The sequence below is a fragment of the Phocoena sinus genome, chromosome 7 (genome assembly GCF_008692025.1).
Source record: "Phocoena sinus isolate mPhoSin1 chromosome 7, mPhoSin1.pri, whole genome shotgun sequence".
NCBI lineage: Eukaryota > Metazoa > Chordata > Mammalia > Artiodactyla > Phocoenidae > Phocoena > Phocoena sinus.
This window is the reverse complement of record NC_045769.1, coordinates 47,876,956-47,887,402: the sequence shown is the minus strand read 5'-3', so window position 1 is coordinate 47,887,402 and position 10,447 is coordinate 47,876,956.

The window sequence follows — 10,447 nt, the reverse complement described above, 5'->3', positions numbered from 1 at the left end:
AGGTCTCTAATCTAATTTTAATTATGTGATGACTTAGCTTCATTTTTAAAGATTTGTGATTTAGAAATTTAGAAACTTACAGTGTAAGCCTTCTACAGGAGGAGAACTGTGGCTTTGCACCTATTTCCATATAATTTGTAAATGAGATCATTTTCCAAAACATAAGAACTTTTTATTTTCTCGTTAACATCTAGGAATTACATCACCCCTACACGTTTATCCTGTACTCAATAACAGTTACAACCTATAATGATCCCTTGTTTGCCAAAATATTTCTAATGCAAAATAAATTATGAATTTTAGTTTATTTTTGCACAAACGATTTCATAATAGGCCCACCATGGATGGACTGATACCAAATTGTGTAATTGTTGTACCATATATTTGAATTTTAGTCCATTCTGATCATTAAGTGATTTAGAATGTGATAAAAATGAAGTTGCAGGATCACACATTTAGGTATAGCACATCATTAAGAAAGCATTGCATACATCCTCAGGTTTTAACACACAAAGTACACAGAGGGGGTTTGTGACAGAAGTTAATACAGATAATTAATAGTATTACTGAATGAGTTCCATTTGTATTCTGGGTATTGAACTTCGTATAAAGAACTTTCAGGATCACAAGCTGTAGGCTACTCCTCACTCTATATAAAGTTCAGGTCTGTGATTCTGATACATATTATATTAAAGCTTCCAGGTATTAAAACACTTCACACCATATGAACTCATATACATGTTGCAATGAATGTATCACAAGGAATACTGTATGAGAGGTAGGTGGACTACCAAAGTCTTGTGTTTTGGGTTTTTGTCTTTTTTCTGGTGCATATCCCATTGGTAATAGCAGTGTTTTCTTAATAAAGATAATACCTTGTTTCTCAATAAAAACTACAAAGATTGAAATTAGTAGAAACCCACAGCATTTTAACTTTAAACAGAATTTCATGACATCTTCAGAAATAAACCTGAATGGCATTAGTACAAAATGTATTTCCAAATACTCCCCTCCCCACCCATTTTAATGTTGTATGTTTACCCTTTCACTGTTCATTGCTTTCTGTTTATAGGCAAAGAAGAAAGAATTAGCTTTTATTCATTCAATTAACAGGTATTTCTGTTATTATTATTCTCTCTAAAACTGTCAAGTGGTTTTTTTCTCCAGCCTTAAGTAGTTTCCTAACATGCATGGGCTAGTCAGTAGTACTCAGTTGAAGACACAAGAGGGACCCTTTGTGTGTCTCCAGAGTTCTCTTTGTGTGTGGCTCTCATCCCTGGCACTTTGCCTTGCAAATTCTAGCTGCCTTGGCTTCCCTAGACTCCATCTCCTCCTGGGTTTCCCCTTCCTATCCTTTGGCTAGAAACTCCAGGCAGTAAGCTTGGAAAAATCATGGGGGTCACTTTTGTTTCCCATCTCTTAGAAATCATTGCCTATTGTCTGATATTTATATCTTGAAAACAATTGTTTATATATTACATCTGATTTTTTAATTGTTTCAAGCAGGAGGTAAATCTGATTCATTGCATCATCTTGGCCAGAAGTAGAAGTAAAATCTGAATTTAGATTTTCACCACTTTTTGATACAGGAAATATTTAAATGAAAGCTGATTAATTTTCTCTACAAAATCTGCTAAGAATGTGGGTGTTCACAAAGTACCAAACCCCTAGTTAATTCTTCACCACATTTCCTATGTTTACCTGGGTAACTTATGGTTTTAGTTAGTACTACTCATAAAAATCTACTTGACAGAAATAGCTTTGCTAATATTAAGAATGTTCATATTCCCCAAAAAATCTGGTTTTCCAGATTCTTTTTTAATGATTAAGTATTGGAATAGAAATTCTCTATATGTGAATATAGTATAAAGTATTAAAATCTCATGAAAGCAACTCAGATGTAATATAAATAAATGTCAAGAACTTCAAGGGAAAGAACTTCAGGAGTCTACTAAGTGTCTGAGTAAATGAACTTTTACGTAGTTCTTTGAATTCACTGTTGAAGAGATATATCAGTATTTAAAATGATTCTGTGAAACAAAGAAGATTCCCCCAAATTACTGTTCTTTCTTTCTCAAGGCTTTTTATGTAAAACCCACAATAACTATAGAACTTTATAGAAGCTGAAATATTTAGTGGATGACCTTCTCAGAGAAGATACAAATATATCTTTATGTCTTGTTTTCATTTCCATATGTTTAAATTAAAAGCTGTTGCTTTAAATTGGATCTTTTGGTTCCAGAAGTATCAGAGTAGAAATTCTCTATATGTGAATATACTATAAAGAAATATATATTTCTTGGTTCAAGAAATATTTGAATACATTTGACCACTTTTGTTTTCTTGGTTCATTTACTTACCCATATATTGATGATGAAGACTGAAGCTAACAGCACCCTAAAAATGGGGAAAACATTTGAAGTGACAATAACCTGTTTAAGATCTTAACTTTAAAACTTATGCTCTAGAAATTCAGGGAACATAGAGGATAACAGTTTATTTTACCTCAACCTCTGTACATATCATCCACATAATTATTTAGCCGTGTAATCATCGTGGGATGCTCAGCATCTGCACAGGCTATTTACTGAGCATATTGCCAAAAACAGGTCACAGAATTTTTTTTTTTTTTGGCTGCATTGGGTCTTGCTGCACGAGGGCCTCTTCTAGTTGCAGCTAGCAGGGGCTACTCTTCATTGTGGTGCGTGGTCTTCTCATTGCGGTGACATCTCTTGTTGCAGAGCATGGGCCCTAGGCACACGGGCTTCAGTAGTTGTGGCATACGGGCTCAGTAGTTGTGGCTCGCAGGCTCAGTAGTTGTGGTGCACGGGCTTAGTTGCTCCGCGGCATGTGGGGTCTTCACGGACCGTGGCTCGAACCCATGTCCCCTGCATTGGCAGGCAGATTCTTAACCGCTGCGCCACCAGGGAAGTCCCTCACAGAATTTTTTTAATGACATGAATATTGCAGTCCATTTTCAAAAAACAAAGATGAATCCATTTATAATGTCAAACAGCGTATTGTCTAGAGAAATTCTAGCCAGTCATTTAGTGACTGTTTACAACTTATTATTGAATGTGCTTTACCATCAGGAGCAAGCTTCCCATGGTGATCATATTAAAAATTATCAGTTTTACATTTGAAAGGCCCAATGCCAACCTGGAAAAATTGGTTGCACTGATGACTAATAAATTGCATATTGCAGATTCCCATATTGCCTGAATTCATTTCATAATATTGGCAAAGAATCTGAATTTTTAACTGGATACATACATGTTTCTCTTCCAAGCAGGTATTAAAAACACATTGTCTGCTTTTCAGAGAATCATAGAGTTGCTGCACTATGTCTTTCTGACAGTAGTTTAAGGTTTGAAATTTATTGAAATTGCTTGAAAAGATTCATTATCCTGCTCCATTTCTCCTCCATAAATTTAATATAACTCCAGTACACTGTACCATTTGTTTTTAGATGTATGGATGGAGAAATACGTGGTCTACTTTAAAACTGTTTTCCCTCCAAAAATGAATTTTGTTAAATGATGGAAAAGATAGTTAAATAATTGCAAAGTCACTATTTTCAGTTAGACTTGTAGTAAATGATGTATATTATTGATACTTATTGAAACATCAAAGTTTTTTTAAAAGGAGACAAGCTTAAAAAGCATGCCAGTACTCCTGCTGTTTAACTCCAACTTTCTAGACAGTTAAATAGAGTTTTGCACTTGAAGTATTTTCATATGGCTTTGTTTTAAGGGCAAAAGAATATGAATTTGCCTTTCAAAATGTAAAAATTTTAAATGCACCTTTTTTCTCACTTGTCAAAGCAGCCTTGAAATTAAACTGAAATGCCCTTTTATATGTTTTTAGCAGTGCCGTATAGTAATTTTAAGGTGTACCTGGTTTTTCATAGGTAAAATTTATATCTCTATATAAGTGAAAGTAAGTAAGTCCTGGGCTTTCCCATATGAACCCTAAGCAACTTGTCAATATACATATAGTTCTGAATGCACTAATAATGCAGAGCTTAATTCTATTCTTTAGTCTTCATGTCATCACTGATAATGGTGGGAGAACCCTCAACTTGACAATCTACAGCAAGCTATGTAGGAAACCATAACATTATTATTCTTATACATATATTAATGTACAGGAAAATGAGTGACAGAATGTAGATACTTGAGTGGCCCATATCACTGCTGTTTTTAATCTTCTTTTATCAATCACTGTAGTCCTGCGCTAAAAATATATTTATAACATAACACTCAGGAGTTCACATCAAAAGAAAAAAGTTGATAAAAATGTCATGAAATGATAAAAAGCAGGAAACAGTTTGTGAAGGTGCCCTTTGGTTTCCTGATGAGCTACTTTCAAACTCAGCATTCCACGTGGGCAGTTGGTAATTTTGACTGGGCTCAAGATGATCAGTAATTATAGAACTGTCTATTAACCTCATTTAGTATTTACAAGATGAGAGTTTTTCTAAATAGGTATTCCTTGAGGTCCTTCAGGCCTCTTTGCCATCTTTGATTATTCTCTATTCCTTGGCAGTCTCATTCACTCTCATGATTTCAGTTATAATTTCCATATGTACAACAGTATTCCAGCCTCACATTTCCAGTAAGCTACCACACAGCTCAACATGATATCCTGCCAGTATATCAGATTCCAAACTAAAGCCATCATTTTCTCTCCTAACTCTTTTCTCCTTCCTTTTTCTTTAATCTCTTTTTTAACCCATTCTTGAGATTTTTTTTTTCTTATCCAGCCACTTGAACTAAAAAAATACCTATTATTCTACCATGCCAAGATTTCTCTCACATCCATCCTCCTTTCTTTTCACACTGCCACTATCCTGTATTACTCAGATTCTCATCTCCCTTCATATTTAGTCACATGGTTATTTCTCTTCCAAACCAGGACACTTTGGAGTGTAAAAGGGACATTATGGAGAGTGAAGAAGGCTCTTTTAACACTTATACTAGGACAACTGTTATACACTCAGACTGTCCCTTGCAAACTTGGGCATATGATCACTGTACACTAGTTAATTTATTTCCTTCCTTCCTGTAACAAATCCATCCACAGCAATGCCAGATTTGTCTTTTTTTTAAATTGAAGTATAGTTGATTTAAAATATTGTGTTAGTTTCAGGTGTATACCATAGTCATTCAATATTTTTGCAGATTATACTCCATTATAGGTCATTACAAGATAATGGGTATAATTCCCTGTGCTATACAGCATATCCTTGTTGCTTATCTATTTTTTTAAGAACTTTATTTATTTTTGGCTGCGTTGAGTCTTCGTTGCTGCGTGTGGGCTTTCTCTTCATTGTGGTGTGCGGTCTTCTCATTGCGGTGGCTTCTCTTATTGAGGAGCACGGACCCTAGGCACATGGGCTTCAGTAGTTGTGGCACACGGGCTCAGTAGTTGTGGCTCGCGGGCTCTAGAGCACAGGCTCAGTAGTTGTGGTACACGGGCTTAGTTGCTCCTTGGCATGTGGGATCTTCCTGGACCAGGGATCGAACCCTTGTCCCCTGCATTGGCAGGCAGATTCTTAACCACTACACCACCAGGGAAGTCCCCTTATCTATTTTATATATAGTAGTTTGTATCCGTTAATCCCATAACCCTAATTTGGCCCTCCCTGCTCCCCTCTCCTCTTAACCACAAGTTTGTTTCCTATGTCTATTTTTCTGTTTCTATTTTGCATATACATTCATTTGTATTATTTTTTAGATTCATATATAAGTGCTGGCATACAGTATTTGTCTTTCTCTGTCCAGTTTATTTCACTGAGCATAATATTCTCTAGGTCTATTCACATTGCTGCAAATGGCAGTATTTCGTTCTTTTTCATGGCTGAGTAATATTCCATTGCATATATATGCCACATTTTTGTAAGCCAGTCACCTATTGATGGGCACTTGGGTTGCTTCCTTGTCTTGGCTATTATACATGGTGCTGCTATGAACATTGGTGTGCAATTAGTGTTTTTGTTTTTTCCAGATATATACCCAGGAGTGGAATTGCTGGATCATATGGTAGTTCTACTTTTCGTTTTTTAAGGACTGTCCATACAATTTTCCATATTGGCTGCACCAATTTACATTCCCCCCAACAGTATATGAGGGTTCCCTTTTTTCCACATCCACTCCAACGTTTATTTGTAGACTTTCTGATGACAGCCATTCTGACAGTTGTGAGGTGATACCTCGTGTTTTGATTTGCATTTCTCTAATAATTAACGATGGTGAGCACCTTCTCATGTGCCTGTTAGCCATCTGTGTATCTTTGGGAAAATGTCTATTCAGATCTTCTGCCCATTTTTTGATTGGGTTGTTTGTTTTTCTGATATTAAGTTGTATGAGTTGTTTGTATATTGTGGATATTAAGCCGTTGTCTGTCACATCATTTGCAAATATTTTCTCCCATTATGTAGGTTATCTTTTCATTTTGTTGATAGTTTCCCTTGCTGTGCAAAAGCTTTTAAGTTTAATTAGGTCCTATTTGTTTATTTTTGCTTTTATTTCTTTTGCCTTGGGAGACTGATCCAAGTAAATTTTACTGTGCTTTGTGTTAAAGAGTGTTCTGCCTATGTTCTTTTCTAGGAGTTTTATGGTTTCAGGTCTTAATTTAGGTCTTCAAACAATTTTGAGTTTATTCTTTTATATGGTGTGAGGGAATGTTCTAATCTCATTGTTTTACATTTGGCTTTCCAGTTTTCCCAGCACCACTTGTTGAAGAGACTGTCTTTTTTTCATTGTATATTCTTGCCTCCTTTGTCATAGATTAATGACCATAGGTACATGGGTTTATTTCTGGGCTCTCTATTCTGTTCCATTGTTCTATGTGTCTGTTTTTATACAATTACCATATTATTTTGATTACTGTATCTTTGTAATATAGTCTGAAGTCTGGGAGGGTTATACCTCCAACTTGGTGCTTTTTTCTCAGAATTGCTTTGGCAATTCAGGGTCTTTTGTGGTTCCATATAAATTTTAGGGTTATTTGTTCTAGTTCTGTGAAAAATGTCCTGGCTATTTTGATAGCAATTGCATTAAAACTGTAGATTGTTTGCTTTGGGTAGTATGGCCATTTTAATAATATTAATTCTTCAAACCCAAGAGCACAAGATATCTTTCCATTTCTTTGAATCATCTTCAATTTCCTTCATCAATATTTTATAGTTTTCAGAGCATAGGTCTTTCACCAGCTTAGTTAAATTTATTCCTAGGCATTTTTAATGTGATTTTAAATGGGATTTAAAATTTTTTTCTCATTCTGATATTTCATTATTAGTGTATAGAAACACACCAGATTTCTGTATATTAATCTTGTGTCCTGCAACCTTGCTGAATTCATTTATTAGTTCTAATACTTTTTGGATGGAGACTTTAGGGTTCTCTATATAGAGTATCATGTCATCTGCAAATAGTGACAGTTTTACCTCTTCCCTTCCAATTTGGATACATTTTATTTCTTTTTCTTGTCTGATTAATGTGGCTGGACTTCCAATACTATGTTAAATTGAAGCAATGAGAGTGGGCATCATTGTTTTATTCCTGAATTTAGAGAGAAGGCTTTCAGCTTTTCACTGTTGTTTTGGCTGTGGGTTTGTCATAAATGGCCTTTATTATTGGGATATGTTCCCTCTATACCCACTTTGATGAGAATTTTTATCATTAATGGATGTTGAATTTTGTCAAATTCTTTTTCTGTGTCTATTGAGATGATCCAAGTGATTTTTATCTTTCTTTTGTTAATGTGGTGTATCACATTGATTTGCATATGTTGAACCATCCTTGTGACCCTGGAATGAGTCCAAGTTGATCATGTTGTGTGATCCTTTTTATATATTGTTGGATTTGCTTTGCTAATATTTTGTTGAGGACTTTTGCATCTATATTCATCAAAGATATTGGCCTGTAATTTTCTTTTTTTGTAGTGTCTTTGGTTTTGGTATCAGGGTAATGGTGACCTCGTAGAATGAATTTGAGAGTATTCCCTCCTCTTCAATTTTTAGGAATAGTTTGAGAAGGATAGGTATTAGTTCTTCTTTATATGTTTGGTAGAATTCCCCTGTGAAGCTGTCCAGTTGTGGACTTTTGTTTGCTGGGAGTTTTTAAATTACAGATTCAATTTCACTTCTAGTGATAGGTCTGTTCAAATTGTCTGTTTCTTCTTGACTCAGTCTTGGCAGGCTGTATGTTTCTAGAAATCTGTCCGTTTCTTCTAGGTTGTCCAGTTTGTTGGCATATAACTGTTCATAGTGTTCCTGTATGATTTTTTGTATCTCTGTGGTATTGGTTGTTATTTCTGCTCTTTCATATCTAAGTCCTCTCTTTTCTTCTTGGTGAGCCTGGCTAAAGGTTTATTGATTTTGTTTATCTATTTTAAAAAACAGCTTTTGGTTTCAATGATCTTTTCTATTGTTTTTCTTTAAACTCTATTTATTTCCTCTCTGATCTATATTATTTCCCTCCTTCTGCTGACTTTGGGCTTTGCTTGTTCTTCTTTTTCCAGTTCTTTTAGGTGATAGGTTAGTTTGTTTATTTGAGATTTTTCTTGTTTCTTGAGGAAGACCTTTATTACTATGAAATTCCCTCTTAGATGTGCTTTTTCTGAATCCCATAGATTTTGGAAAGTTGTGTTTTCAGTTTCATTTGTCTCAAGGTATTTTCTGGTTCCCTCTTTGATTTCATTGTTGATCCACTAGATTTTATTAGCATGTTGTTTAGCCTCCATATGTTTGTTCGTTTCCTGTTTTTCTTTCTGTAATTGATTTCTAGTTCATACTGTTGTAGTTGGAAAAAATGCTTGATATAATTTCTATCCTCTTAAGTTTGTTGAGGCTTGTTTTGTTATCTAGTATATGACCTACCCTGAAGAACGTTCCACGTGCACTTGAGAAGAATGTGTATTCTGCTGGTTTTGAATGTAGTGTCCTGTAGATCTCAATTAAGTCCAACTGGTCTACTGTGTCATTTAAGACCACTTGCCTTATTTCCTGTCTGGAGATCTGTCATTGATATCAGTGGGGTATTAAAGTCTCCTACTATTATTGTATTATTGTCAGTTTCTCCCTATATATTTGTTAGTATTTGGTTCATATGTTTAGGTGATCCTGTATTGGGTGTGTGTGTGTTAACAAGTGTAATATCCTCTTCTTGTACTGATCCCCTTATCATTATGTAATGCCCTTCTTTGTCTTTTGTTATAGCCTTTGTTTTAAAGTCTATTTTGTCTGATATGAGTATTGCTAGTCCCCAGACTTGTCTTCTTACAACATTGTTTTAATCATGTCTTCCACCTTCATAATTCTTCAGTGGCTCTAAATTGCCTACCAAATAGAATCTAAATGTTCAGGCATGCTCTTCAAAGTCTTCTTTAGTCTGATCTCAGCTTCCTTCTCTTACATTATTATTTCTTTTACAGTTTTATTGAGATGTAATTGACATACAGCAATATATACATTTAAGATGTACAGTGTAGGGACTTCCTTGGCAGTCCAGTGGTTAAGACTCTGCGTTCCCAATGCAGGGGGCATGGGTTCAATCCCTGGTTGGAGAACTAAGATCCCCACATGCTGTGTGGCACGGCCAAAAAGAATATTAAAAAAAAAAAAAGATGTACAATATAATGACTTGACTTACATATGTTGTGAAACGATTACAGTAAGGTTAGTTAACATCCATCATCTCATATAGATACCAAAAAAAGTGGGGGAAATGTTTTTTCCTTGTGATGAGAAATCTTAGGATCTACTCCCTTAACAACTTTCAAATATACCATACAACAATGTTAACTACAGTCATTGTGTTGTGCATTACACCCTCTGTACTTATTTACCTTATAACTGGAAGTTTGTACCTTCTGCCCACCTTCATCCAGTTTTTCACCTCCCATCTTTGGCAAACACAAATCTAATCTCTTTTTCTGTGAGTTTGGGTTTTTTTGGTTTTTTGGATTTCACACATAAATGAGATCATACAGTATTTGTCTTTCTCTGTCTGACTTATTCCACTCAGCATAATGCCCTTAAGGTCATCCATGTTGCAGTATTATCATTTCTTTAGTCTAGTAACTCACAATGTTAATATTTACTTAACTTTTCTGACCCTGAGTTACCTCATTAGTAAAATGGGGATCAAAATGTTTATTTCTCAGTTATAAAGCTGAAAGGGGTATTATATGTAAAGAATGTAGCTTAGTACATAGATATTTAGTACTTGCCAAGTACTTAGTACATAGGCACTGAGGAACTGGTAGCTATTATATTATTACATACTGTAGTTTTGTATGTCTTATCTACCTGTTTCTACTTTGTGAAATATTCTCTTCCTCTTCTCTAGTCTCCCTATCTCCGCATTCCTAAATCCTTCCTATCCTTGAATGTTCCGAAGATGCATTCCCTTGAAACTACCTTTGATTCCCCGCAAACTGG